The following is a 14,611-nucleotide window of genomic DNA, read 5'->3' as shown; positions in this document are numbered from 1 at the left end:
CTCTAGCTAGATATCACCCGAATCAACGGCTCCTTTAGCCTAAAATGTTGTCGGAAAGGTATCTTTTATGATTATATGATTGGTTTCTAAGCTTAGCTGGAACTCTAAACACACATAGAAATGTACTGAAGCTTCGTCTCAAGCAAGTCAGAGTTGCACAATGTATTTGAAATTTAGCACGAAAATAGTTCACAGAAAGAACTTACTAAAGGCGATATGACATTCGTTTCTTAGATACTTTGGAGAGAGATCACCTTTTTCTGTTTTTGTTTCAAGTTTAACATGCGGAATTTGATATTGGAGCAGAATAACCAAAATTATGGTCGGGACATATAATATCTACTAGTTGACTGCATGTGCGTTGCCACGGTCTGTCTAGCTTGGCATACATGTTGATATCATGCATGTGAAAATAATATCTATAGAAGAGATAGGTACATAGTGTTCTAGAAAATTTATATTCCTTCTTCCCGAAAGATAAAAGCTAATTGAACCGTTTATGCATAAAAGGAAGGGCGCAACTTCTTATTTGTTATTGACTGAGATCTACTTTTTGGTGGCCTTTAGATATCTTAGAAGAATGTTAGGAATGTTTTCTTCAACTTCTTTGCAATTTTAGGTTACAAACAAAAAAATCTTCCAGAGGTCGTAATTATCTTTCGGTCAAAGCATGTTTTTTTGTTCTATCCCACCTCGCAAGTACACACGATGTTTCACTTTGCCATAACACAACTCTGCCTTGTAAAACTTTCTCTGTCAACCTATACACTCTCTTTATGCTCTGCTTCCGGGCAATGTTATAAGTTTCGCCTATATCTCGTGTAGTCTCAAGATAACATAAAGTACAAAGAAATATGGGTCAAAGCATTGCACGTATTTGAATTACACGTGCCAAATGAGACTTTCCCACTTTCATTATATAATACACACAACATATTTAATTATAAGTGTAGTACTCTGATAAATAACAAAGATTAGGGAAGTGTTTGATTGTATATTGCACGGATGGCTAGATATCAAGTGGGAGCTGACTAGATGGCCGACATTGTCCTGATGTTTGATTTTGCTATACACGTTATGTGGGTAACAATGACAAATTTGACTCTACCGTTAGAGTTTGCACAAAAAGAACCTGACATGGACATGGATACGACCCAAGATGAAACAAGTACGAGTGCATCATCTGCTTCCCTTCGGCTACTGATGTTACCAATCATCACAAGATGCTAATTTCGGCCACATGGTGATAAACTTGTCTCCCACCCCCTCCACGCTACTACTTTTCCACCCCATTTTTATTTGTTTAAAAAACTTATACATTCCCATTTTATCTAGTTACCACGGAAAATAACCTCTCGTTAATGGGCTGATGTCTAAAGTGCAAAGTGATGATCACTCTTTCATCCCTCCTTGCAGCAATCGCGGCTCCTCAACCATCTTGCGTGGGCCACATTCCTTCGCAGCCGGTGTCAACCAATCACCTGCATAGAGTTGTTTTGTCTCCCCCCACATCCGGAGAATAAGATTCATATATAGGAAGTCACTTTCCAAGTTTGGAAATGATCCGGTGAATTTATGGAAGGTGGTTTCTAGAATTATCCGGAATAAATCACTATGGAAGGTGGAGTCCCGGTTGGACTCCACCAACCCTAACTTGCCCACCAAGTGGGAGGGTGGAGTCCATGGTGGACTCCACCTCCTTGGCCGGCCAAGCAAGGGGGGAAAGGGGAGAGTCCCAACCCAACTAGGTTTCGTCCATATGGCAGTTTTGAATTGGGGTCTTATTCGAAGACTTGGGCAAACCCTAGATGTGTTCCACCTATATAATGAGGGACAAGGGGAGGGGGCTGGCCACCCTAAGACCACAAGTTGGCCGCACCCCTCAAGGCTGCCCTAGCCGGTGCCCCCTCTCCCAAACCCTAGCCGCCATCCTCCTCCTCCTCCTCTCCCGCATATGCTTTGGCGAAACCCTGCTGGAGATCTCCACCACCACCGCCACCACGCCGTCGTGCTGCCGGGATTCCGAGGAGGATCTACTACTTCCGCTGCCCGCTGGAACGGGGAGAAGGACATCTTCATCAACACCGAACGTGTGACCGAGTACGGAGGTGCTGCCCGATTGTGGCACCGTCAAGATCTTCTACGCGCTTTTGAAAGCGGCAAGTGATCATCTTCTGCAACAACGAGATCTAATCTCGTAGACTTTGGAAATCTTCAAGGGTTAGTCTCGTTCATCCCCTCGTTGCTCCCATCTTCTAGATTGCATCTTGGCTTGGATTGCGTTCTCGCGGTAGAATTTTTTTGCTTTCTATGCTACGAATCCCATCACCGACCCTTCGTATCAAGCGTTGGCATACCAATCGTGATGTGGGCGTTTTGCAGCCTCTCGTGATCCTCCTAGGACAAGTAAACATGAAAACATCACCCGACTAGCAGCAGGATGCATATGCATGAACTCGTTGTTGCCACGCACATGCACATCAAGATGCATCTAACATGTGGTTCGATTGGTATGCAGGGGCGTCGTACTTCTAATCATCCTTATCCTGGTCCTGCACAACCTGTGCATACAAATCACTTTAAAATCTTTTTTGGCGAAAAAAGATCATACTCAATTTAATTTGCTGAGTGTATGGTTGTATGCGTGGGATCCCATTAATTAACGGATTCCTACGCGGACAATGGATATGCTTCAAGCGCCCTAGATGGTGTTCCCTACATCATGCACTTGAACTCGCCGAAGTCGACACCGTCGCCGTCACGGTCGATGTCGCAGATCATCTTGAACACGGTAGCATGGTTGCTGCCCTGGGAGAGTCCCAACTTATTGAGCACCTCTTGCAGCTCGGCGGCCGAAATAAACCTACCGCCATATGTCCATGTCAAACACCTTGAATGTCTCCCTCATCTCCTCCTCATCCAATCGCCATCGGTCGCCTTGTCGTCCTCGGTCACGTCATCCAGCACATCGTCAAGGGTGTGGTGGAGGAATACGGAATCCTTGAACCAGAGACCTACCATGCCCTCGTGGACGTACACACTCATGGTTGTGGGTAGGCAAGTGTGGCCTGCGATAAGACCGAGCGAGTTGAGCGCCTGCGCCAGCTTGTCCATCGAGATCTCTTCGTCGTTGTTGTTGTCAAACAGATAAAACACACGCCGGAGACGGACTGTGTTCATGCCGCACTTGCAGAGTTGGAACGACGACGTAGCGGCACCAGCAGCAGTATCACCACCGCATGTGGGGACCGACAGGTTTACAGCCGCCGCGACGCTCTTTATGTATATAAGGAAACCATCTGTGATTGAGGTGATATATATGCTGCCCGAATACATGATTTTTTTGAATGAGGTGATATTTGTTAGGCAAAATAAGGAAATACTTGGCTTTATTGACTTGATACTTTTTGATGAAAAGAAGGAAATTTAGGTATATTAATTTATTTGCTGATGATAGCCTTCCAAAATTTAGGAAATATTGATTGGAAATATATCAATAGCTTTCCTTTTACTCGGGATTTTCCACGTTCAAATATAGGCAAAGATATTCGATGGTGGGCGTGAATCAAATATTAAGTGGAGATGTTGAACGACCATGATTGTTTCAATGTTTGATGTCAAAGTGCACACCATCCCAACTCCAATATAATAGTAAAGATATAAGTAATATGTTAAATTTTTGGTTTTAGTATAATAAAGGATTTTGCTGTACTCATCAGGATACTCGCGCCGCGGCCTCTAATATTCTAATTGTGACGCTGACGCATGCTTTCCTTTGATTCGGTGATGCTTACAGATGTCAGGATGCAGGGGGTGTATCTGGAGGAATTCCAGTAAGAAACAAAGTGAACAAAGAAACCAAGATGAGCCACCGAACAAGTAGAAAGAGGAGTAGATAAAGAAGGGCAGCAGGAGCTGAGATGGAGCAGGGGAAGCAACTAGTAAAATTTTTTAAAATTGGAAACTATTTGGTTGATTGGGCAGGTCCAAGTGGCCTAGCAGGCCGGCCCAACAGGTCCGGTTGGACCAGGTTGACTCGACCGCCACCCTCTCTCGACTCTCGCTCCTCTCCCTCTGATAAAAAAAAAGACTCCACCTCCCATTCCTCTTTTTTTTCCTCCCCCTCAATTCCCCTTCACACCGGGCGCCGGCCGACGGCCGCCGCTCGCTGGTTGCTGCCCCGGAGGCCGATCGCCACCCCGGCCGCCAATCTCCACACCGGGCGCTGCCGCCCGCTAGCCAAGCTCTGCAACCTTCTCTTCTAGTTCTCCGCCGCGTCGATGCTCCCCGTGCCCGCGCGCGAGACCACGGGAAACCCTAGCCGCCTCCCCTGCCGGTCGCCGGCCATCGCCGGTGGCTTCCAGCGTCTCCACCTTCCGTGTGGATCACGTCATGCTCACTTCCCCGACCGCGGCCCCGCGATGGACGCCGCGGTGCCCGCGGCCTCGTCTCCGAACCCTAGCTTCTCCCCAAGCTAGGTGGCAGCAGCGGGGAGATGGAGAAGGAGACCATGACGCGCAGATCGCGGCGGGACCACCCCCGCTCGTCGGCTGCAGGCCCTCCGGTGGCACTCCCCGACCCCGACAACGTCTTCTCCACCACCGTCGTCACCTCCCTACCTCCGTCGCGATCACCGTTTTCACCCACTCCCAAGGTAAGGGAGGTACCGATCGATATCCGATTTTTTTGCTGCTCGAGTTCCGGTTTGTTGGTGCTCACTAGGTTGTTGTGGGAATACATCCTCCCAAGAGATGGATATTAGCTTTGGTTCAGGTACCGTAATTTGTTGGCGATCTCTTCAATATAGGCGCTGCTCTCCTTTTCCTCTTCTGATTCTTCTGATTAGTATTCTTTGAGCGAAGATACTTAACTTAGAATGTTTTGTTCGGTAGGATAAGTATTCTAGCTGCCAATCCAAAAGCAACCCCAGGTTTTGATTTCACGACATCATGATTATCATAGTTGGTGTCGTCCCTAAGACATTCATGAGTAGGCTTGTTCTGTTCCTTCCTTGAATGTTTCTTTCATACCGCTGATTGGGTGAGTGAGAGAATAGCTCTAACAATTTGTTTATCGTGGTTAGTGTCGTGCCTAAGACATTCATGCATGTCCCTTCTCTATATTATCCATCTAGAGGATCAACTTTATTTACTTAAGTAGATGCATTTATTTCTTAAGTGTATGCAATGGTCGGCGGCGCAAGGGTGGTGGTGCTTGGCGAAGAGAGGACGGATGTCGGCCTTGCAGAAAGAAGTCCGTGTGGTGAACCGCTGGGTGTGGAGGACCTACCTGGAGCTGTGGAGCTCCAGCGTCCAGCTCGAATCCATTTTCCCCTTTGCCTTCACCAAACTCGACGACGTCGTCTTGCTGCACAACACCAAGGACCAGGTCCATGGCTGGGTACGGAGGACCTACCTGGAGTACTCCGTAGGTGCCGCAGATGTGTTGCCGATGGTGGAGGCGGACCTGAAGCGGAGATGATTGCGCATCATCGGCAAGGCCAAGGACCTCTGCGGGCAGGTAGATTTCTAACAAGCATATTATACTCCAAGGAGTATTTCCCGATGATATTTTTTTTCTGTACTGTACTAGACTAGTAGTAATAGCTTTAATTTACATGAAGAGAGCCCATAAGCAATTCTCTGAATTTTTGGTGTACAGCGAGGGCGTAATTTTGTTTAGGTCCTGTAAATTGATGTATTACTACTTGATATGTTCTTTCTTAGGTCCTGTAAATTTTCACGACTGTAAATTGACTGCAAATTACTTGGAGTAGCCTATATTACTTCGGGGAGATGCAATAATTGGAGTATTGTTTGAGTAGTCTGTATTACTTGGAGTATTGATGCAGTAATCTTTGATTATATGCAGACCGGAATCGCTGGAGCTCGTGTCGCGGCGGAGAGATAGCTAGTACTCCTTCGATCAGAACCACCGCAGACAATCAGTGTATGATGCGGCTGCTGCCTTCGATTGTAAGCAAGTCCTTTTATGACAGCGCTGTCTTTGTTCTCTGAATATTGCATCTGGTTGCGGAAGCGTGATGTTCTTGTGATTGATGAACCAGTTTGCTTTGATGGCTGAGAAAGTATGCATGTTTACCTCTGAACTGACACTAGGTTGCCACCTGTGGCGTAATGGTTGCTTGATTTACTCCATGTGCTAGCAGCGACATAAACATGATAGGGAAATTGCACTATCTTTTTAAGACACATTATTACAGTATTGATTATGATATATTATCATAGAGTTGGAATTTTGTTAGGTGATTTAATAGCTATTCCAAAAATCTAATTAGCGGAATTATATTGTTTCGAAAGCCACCTCTAATTCTACATGTACCATGACGAATGTGTTCTGAATTCGCGGATCTAACTGGTTTAACTAGCCAGCTTGCAGTTGTGCACATCCATTACCTTTTTTATTATTTGAGATGATGTGAAGATCAATTTACACAGATCAACCTGCTGACATCCATTTATAACAGAAAACGAGTGCAAAACCTGGGTTAGTTATTGTTGTTTGCTCTTTAAAACAAGTTGTCAATTAGTTAACCAATGTTACTTGAAAGCCATCAGCTGGATACAAAGAACTTACCCTGATGCGTTTAAACTAATCCCTCATTTATTTATTTTTCAAGTTGCATCCTCTCGCACGGCACAGAAAGAAACAAACAATTCCAGGTTACTTATGCATGTACTACCTCTGTTCTGATTTAATTGACTTCCATCACTACGTTGTTCATTCATTAGCCTTCTCCCCCTCGCGTCAATTTGAACGGAGGGAGTAACTGTTTACTTATGCATGTTTCTGAACAAAAGTGCAAGTCTTATGCATGTTTCTGAAAGCCAGAAACATTCAGCAATTACTTATAAAGAAACGACTTGGTGTAACTGTTTACTTAATCTGTAATTGTTTATACAGTAGCATATACAGTAGCAGTAGTCTTCTGAAATCTGTACGCAATTTGGTTTCCAGACTCAGGGTTTCATGACACATATTGCTACTTGTACTGTCAGTGAACACATATTGTTGCTTCTATTGCTTGCAATTCAACCTCTGACACTTGCTATGTCAATATTCAGTGGACGGCTGGAGCATGGGGCAGCTGGAGGATGGGGCCTGCGCCTGGAGCACCGGAGCAACAGGAGGGCGCTGCCTGCGATTAGGAGCACCAGTGCCACCGTGACCTTTGACTTCTCCAACCAGCGTTGACGATGAGAGAGATGAGTCTTTCTCTGTGATGTGTATTGCCCAATCTTGCTTATCTGAAAATTGCATGTTCTTTGGTATATATTTGCCACCAATAATATCTGAGCCCAAACTTGCATGTGCTTTTCATTGTCTCGAAGCATGCATATGTATAGTTTAATTCTAGCTGCTAATCTCCATGACTGAAAGCTTCACATAAGTTAGCAATGAACCTGCAGTACATGATGTATTTGAAACTGTAACTTCGTTTTGCGGTAGATAATGTACATGCATGTTCTCCTTCAGGTATATGGACATCGCCTTCTTCGGGTGGAGTGAAATTCAAGTCTGGGAGCACCATATTGATCCTGAGTGCTACTGCTTCTGCTATTTGTTCAGGTACCGTATATTTTTTCAACATATGCTCTGATGTCTGCTGCTGCTCTCAGCACCTGAGTCTGCTAGTAACAAATTTATCTGTGTTGGCTTATCCAATCTTATATTTTACTTCCCAATTATTATCCTGGCACGCATGAGCTTCTCATGCACAACTGCACAAGGAACATTGGAACATGGGCGGGCACACATGGTATCATGGGTATTCAGCTGAATACCCATATTTTTTGGCATAAAAACTGAACCTGGCAATAGAGTCACCAATTCTAATCTATTTTGTATAAATATCATGCATGTCAAGCCGTGAGCTCCCGTTGGTGTTGTTTGTTAGAGCAAGGCATGGCAGCAGCAGCTCCTGGGATCTAATACTAGTACATAAATTCACTAACTAGGTTATATCTCTTTTTTATTTTTTATTTTGAATACCCATTATCAAATTTCTGGGCCCGCCACTGCATTGGAAGCATATAGCTCAAGTTAAATTGTTGGACAAAGCTGATTCATAAGGCAGTTGACAATGCTGAATGATCCAACTTCCGTTAGTATAAAAAGTGGTTTCTCTTTCATACTGCATTTTCTGAATCTAGCTTAGATTTTTGGTGATGTTCTTTCGGATAGGAGGTAAAAAAAAGTAGTCATCTCTTTGATTTGTGTAAGGTTTCGACAAGCAAGAACTCATGTGTTACGGCAAAGCTGTTTAATCGGGTATTTGCTACGGTCCCGGAAGATGTGAGATGTCATGAAGAACTTTTTGAGAAGATGTCTTTGCTACAGCAGTTTCAGTTTATACGTCCTGAAAACTTGGATATGAAATCAGAATATCAGAATGAAATGTCATGGCTGGTATGAAACTAACTTCCCCTCTTTATCTCAGAGTTTTGTTTTCAGTAGAGATTCCTTTTTTATAGTTATTTTAGAGATTTCTCACCAACAGTTGTAACTTATGAAGGTGGAATTTAAGTTGACTTTGCTTGGATAAATGTGGCTAGGCCAAGTCTTTCTTCGGTATTAGGAATAATTCTAGTATTCATCATGCCATGCTGCTGTTTTTTTTAGCGCGGTATCAGATCTTAGTATGATGCACCAAGCAAATGGACACTCTCCTTTTGGTGTGATTTATGATTGTATTTTGTCCTTTACAGTATTTAAAAATGGCTCATCCACAGAAACATATGGCATACATAAATAAAAAAGATAATAACCTTCATTGTGTTTCCTGTAGCTCCTGAGATAGTGATAGTGTGATTGACGGGTGCACTTGCTATCTTGTATGAACGAAAACAAGTGAATCTTGCTAGTTCTGACTTTCTATGTTTCTGCAGCTAGTTGAAATTGTCGCACCCCGATCACATGCTAGTTTAATCAACCGCACCGGCAGAAGATAACTTTGACATGGCTCTCCAAGGTGTTGCTTGAGACCCCCAACCTGATTGCAATTATAGCGCACCGAGCTTCTCCTGTTCCAGCTTGAAGTGATGTAGCACATGGAATTATTTTGTTTTCTGCTTTATATCGTTCTACGGAATACTGTGCTTTCAATCCTGTACACTCAAACATCTGATTTTGATGTTAAATACTGTGATGGTACTAGTATTCCAGATTATTTACTATGGTGATTATGTTTTGGTTCTATTGGATTGTATGAATTACTATTGCATGTTAGGGCAGTTCGCAAAATGCCCCTAAATCCCTTTTGGGGCAATTTTCAAAGTGCCCCTAAAGCTCTTTTGGGGCAGTTCACAAAGTACCCCTAAATCCTTTTTGGGGCTGTTATCGAAGTGTCCCTAAAGCTCTTTTGGAGCAGTTTACAAAGTGCCCCTAAATCCTTTTTGGGGCTGTTATCGAAGTGTCCCTAAAGCTATTTTGGGGTAGTTTGCAAAGTGCCCCAAAATCCCTTTTGGGGCAGTTGGCAAAGTGCCCCAAAATCCTTTTTGGGGCAGTTCACAAAGTGCTCCGGAAGCTCTTTTGGGACAGTTCTTTTGGGGCAGTTCTCGAAGTGCCCCTAAAGCCATTTTAGGGCAGATCACAAAGTGCCCCTAAATCTCTTTTGGGGCAGTTTTCAAAGTGCCCCTAAAGCTCTTTGGGGCATTTCAATCAAACTGCCCCTAATACATTTAGGGACACAAGTATCCGAGGTCGTTTGGAAGCCAGGCTTTCATTTCGTTTGTAGCATTTGAAAATGAATACATGTATTCATTTCATTTACATTGTAATTTCAGAAATATACACTTGTTTGGTTGCCACAGGAATTGCAAATGACAGCAGAATTCAATATTGAATGTGTAGAGGCTTCCATAGAGAATTGCAAATGACAGGTTTCAGCTTGGAATCATGTTTACCCATGGAGTCATTTTGCTAGAATTCCTAAATGAAATGACAGCACAATTCTGTGGCAACCAAACAGCCCACCTATGGAATTCCAAAATGAATTCCAGGATTCCAGGCCCAAATGATGGATACCAAACGACCTCTAAAAGTAATTAGGGGCACTTTGTTGACATATAGGGGCACTTTAGAGTGCCCCAAAATCCATACCGTATAGTAGTGCGTGGCGGCCCAGAACTCGCCGCAGGACTTCGTGGATCCGCACAACGCGGCGCGGGACGACGTGGGCGTCGGGCCGGTGTCGTGGGACGATACGGTGGCTGCGTACGCGCGGAGCAGCGGCGCGGCGACTGCCAGCTCGTGCACTCCGGCGGGCACACTACGGGAAAAATTGCCGTTGCCGTGCAGACAATCATTGCCGTGAGCCGCTGCATCTTTGCCGTGCGGACCAACAAACACGCACGGCAACTGCTCAGAGCAGCGCACGGCAAAGAACAATCGCACGTCATACTCCGGAGTGGCGCACGGCAAAGAAGCTCTGCACGGCAAAGCCTAAGCAGCAGGCACGACAAAGAAAAGCATCACGGCAAAGATCCTGCACACCGCACGACAAAGAAAAGCTGCACGGTAAAGGGCATGTACGTTGCCGTGGTGCTTCCTTTGCCGTGCGGCCAGACAAAGTGCACGGCAAAGGCTCCTTTGCCGTGCGCCACGATTCATTTTATTTGTTTTTCTTTCTATTTTATTTCATCTAATACTTATATATATTTTTTAATTAGTTTTACTTTTTGATGACTATTTATTAGTGTTACTTAAGACAATGTGCAATACAAAATTACTCTCCATGTTCATCCCCCACATACATGAGGGTTTCGGAGCAATCGGCGCTTCGGAAAATCTGCTAAGTGTTATCGCCCAAATGTGAGGAAGGTCACACCGGGGAGCTACTTTTGCACCATTACACATTGCACAACACTTTCACACATATCATAGGTCCACATGCAAGATTTGGTGGGGTTCGGGTGCTCCGGCGGTCGTTCTCCCCCTCCTCCCCCCAAAACAGTGAAATGTGTGCCCCGACGGGTCTACCCCCCTAGATTTTTCCGCGCGAGGGTGCACCAATGTACTTTTTCATTCTTTTAGGTTTGTTTAGGACATATACACATGGAGAACCAAGATTGGGACCCTTTGGCACATACACCCGCAACTAGAGCCATTATCACACGATCGAGGGTGTGCCTGATCTACTGGTTATGGTTAGGTGTAGGGTTAGGGCTAGGGCTAGGGTTTAGGGGAGCTACTTTTGCACCATTATACCTTGCACCACACTTTCACACATAGCATATGTCCACATGCAAGATTTGGTGGGGTTCCGGTGCTCCGACGGTCGTTCTCCCCCTCCTCCCCCAAAACAGCGGAACGTGTGCCCCGGCGGGTCTACCCCGTAGATTTCTCCGCGCGAGGGTGCACCAATGTACCTTTTCATTCTTTTAGTTTTTTTAGGACATATACACATGGAGAACCAAGATTGGGACCCTTTGGAACATACACCCGCAGCTAGAGCCATTATCACACGATGGAGGGTGTGCCTGATCTACTGGTTCGGGTTAGGTGTAGGGTTAGGGCTAGGGTTTAGGGTTTAGGTGAGCTACTTTTGCACCATTACACCTTGCACCACACTTTCACACATAGCATATGTCCACATGCAAGATTTGGTGGGGTTCCGGTGCTCCGGCGGTCGTTGATACGTCCATTTTGCATCACTATTTTATATCATAATTTACTGTTATTCATTGATATACTTCGTATTTAGAGATGATACTTATGTTATTTCACCTATTTTGCATGTTTCATGATTATTGGAGAATTACTCACCGGAGTCAGGATTTTGCTGGAAAAAGCACCGTCAGGATACGATATTTCTGAAGATCAACAATTGACGGAAAATACATAGAAAGTCTTGTTTCTCCAGAAGAAGGAGCCAGCCAAAAGGAGGGACCGAGGAGGGCCGCCATGGGCCCCCTGTAATGTCCCAGGTTTAGAGACGATCGAGGGGTAGATTTTGGAGAGGGATGTGCATTGCATCGTAAATTCTGGGGAAATTTCGCGCCTTTAAAACAAAACTGCATCGAAGGGGGACAAGTTTCTCTCTCGACACCTTACAGGGTTAGGGTTTTGAGAGTGCGACAAACTTGTTCTTATTCAACTAAGTTAGGGTTTTGAGAAGAGAGGAGAGGTATTGCATCACAACTTAAGTGCATGATTGAATTCAAACTTAAGTTGCATGATTGAATTCAAACCTAAGTTGAATTTGAATTTCAAATTCAAACATTAAATAAATATCTCATAATTCAATTGTGAGGAAATTCATTAAGTAAATTATAAATAATACACAATATGAACAATACAAATAATAAGTAAAGCTCATTAGAGAAAACTTTGAGCTTTATTGATAAACACACAATATACATTGTCTTTACAATATTCATAATTGAAATATAAGAACATTACAACACATTGCAAGAATTGGCAGAAATGAAGAAAGAAAAAGAAAGAAAAGTAAAATGTCATATTCTATCCTAAAACTACAAGCTAATCTCCACTGAGGCTTGAACTTGATCTTCACTTGATCTTCACTTGATCATCTCCAAGCTCCCTGCACACAAGCACAACAAAGCAAGTGTTATGCCAAGTGGCAAAGCCACTTGGCAGGGTAGAAAGAAAATGGCAACAGAGAGGATATGCTCACAGCTCTGCCGAGATGATCCACTCTCAGCCAAGTACCAAGCCAGGTACCAAGCACTTGACACACACACACACAACCAACCTGCTCACCAGGCAGTGTGCATGCTCAACAGCACACACATGCCAGTGAGTCACCACAAGCTGCAGGCCAAGCTGTCGACCAAGAGAGCAAAGCAAGGATCATATAAAACCTTTTCCACTGATTACCAGTTCACATCATTCATCCATTTATTAAAGCCAGATAAAAAGATAAATGAAACAGACAAGCAATTGATACACAAAGCCTTGCAGATGATCCAATGGATCATTGCAAGCATCCACTGATGCTTGAGCAAGCACCAGCACACACAGGCCAAGCCTATGTGATGCACACACAGCAAAGAGTGAGCACAGAGAGTCACAGAGAGGAGCACACCAAATTCTCACAAGCAATTATTGATCACTTGATCATCAGAGCACCACTAGCTCTTGCTACAGATTGCCACAGCCAAGTACAGCAACAGAAATTAACCAGATACTGAAGAAATCCAACCATGTCATTACTGAATAAACAGATAACTGAATAAATTACTTTATGATTGTATCCAGAAGCACATCAAAGGCTTGATGAGCCACTGGATCATGATACACAAGCAAAGCACAAATCATTTATCACTGAATAATACTGATAAGCCAACATCAATGCTCAATTGAGCATAATCATGAATTTGAGCACAAGAAATAGCACACAATGGCTCTGGCACTTGCAGATTGCAAGCACTATACACAATCATCAAGCCAGGGCAGCATACATGAACACACTTGAGTTTCTGGCAAGCATAGTAACCAGAACAGAGGCACAGAGCTAGAATTAAGCAAGAGATGCAAGCATAGCAAGCAATTAGACAAGAAATTCTTGCACATGATAAAGGATGGCATGGCAGGGCTGCACACAGCAGTAGCACAAGCCTGGCATGGTCATGGCAGCATTGGCCAAGACCAGCAGATACACAGCAGCAGCATAACAGCATAGGAGCATAGCACAACAGCTCATGAGCAGGCAAGCATGGCGCAGCAGCAGAGCACAGCAGCTCATGAGCAGGCAAGCAAGGAGCAGCAGCAGAGCATTGGCATGGCGAGCATCTCTACATAAAGATACAAGCCATGGCCAGAGCTAGAGGAGGAAGAAGAACATGCACAGGACATAGAAAGAAGGGTGGCGCACGTACCCGGGGTCGAGCAGACAGACGCAGCCATGGCGGCCACAGCGGCACACGCCGGGGCGCGGCGGCGCCAGGACAAGCCAAGCCATGGCGGCGCCACAGCACCACCCGCACCACGGCGGCGAAGCCACGACGGCGCCATCGCGCCAGGAGCGCTGGGAGCAGCGGGATCGCGCGGATCCCGTAACCCTAGCACCAGAGAGGGTCGAGAATGAGCGCACCAGGTCGCCCGCATCAAATCGACGTGGATAGATCAACGTGCCGTCAAGAGCCGCGTTGATTGCGCACCATGGCGGGGGCCAACACCGCCGGAGTCGGCCGGAATCGGCTGGCGACGGTGAGGGCGACGCAGGCGTCGCGAGAGAGAGGATTAGGGTTAGGGTTTCAACCGCACGCGCGAGAGAGAGAGAGGAGTGAGGCTGGTCGAGCCGGACCAGGTGGGTCGGTTCGACCTAACCCCACTGGGTTACACCGACAGGTGGGCCCAGGGGCAAATGTGTCTTTTCACAAATGCATAAAAATGCTGAAACTTTGAAAATCACTAGTAAATGTTTAACAGCTCTAAAAAATAATCAAAAATATGAAAACCACTCAGTATAAAAAACTCTGTCATAATAAAATATGAAATAGAATTTTTGAAGTTAAACAAGAATAAGTTCAAATTTGATGATTTAAATAATCATTTAAATCACACATTTTATTTTCAATAATGAAAATAAGTCCATAAATTATTTTGGACTTTAAAAACACCT

General features: G+C 44.8%; 1 long non-coding RNA gene and 1 pseudogene across 4 annotated transcripts; one reads left to right on the top strand and one right to left on the bottom strand.

The window, feature by feature from the left end:
• Positions 1-2,715: 2,715 nt before the first annotated feature.
• LOC127328943 (probable calcium-binding protein CML24) lies at positions 2,716-3,336 on the bottom strand (annotated as a pseudogene).
• A 792-nt stretch (positions 3,337-4,128) lies between these two features.
• On the top strand, positions 4,129-9,217 carry LOC127334002 (uncharacterized). Of its 4 annotated transcripts, none has more exons than XR_011752156.1 (7): positions 4,131-4,654; positions 5,179-5,520; positions 5,872-5,975; positions 7,086-7,247; positions 7,498-7,590; positions 8,223-8,430; positions 8,910-9,217. It is a non-coding gene; the product is annotated as an uncharacterized lncRNA (long non-coding RNA). The 4 variants fall into 4 exon arrangements; XR_011752153.1 differs by having other exon boundaries at positions 4,132-4,654; positions 8,245-8,430; XR_011752154.1 differs by having other exon boundaries at positions 4,129-4,654; positions 7,086-7,590.
• The last annotated feature ends 5,394 nt before the right edge of the window (positions 9,218-14,611 follow it).

This window comes from Lolium perenne, chromosome 2 (assembly GCF_019359855.2).
Source record: "Lolium perenne isolate Kyuss_39 chromosome 2, Kyuss_2.0, whole genome shotgun sequence".
Classification (NCBI taxonomy): Eukaryota; Viridiplantae; Streptophyta; class Magnoliopsida; order Poales; family Poaceae; genus Lolium; species Lolium perenne.
This window is presented reverse-complemented; position numbering and strand designations above follow the sequence as displayed.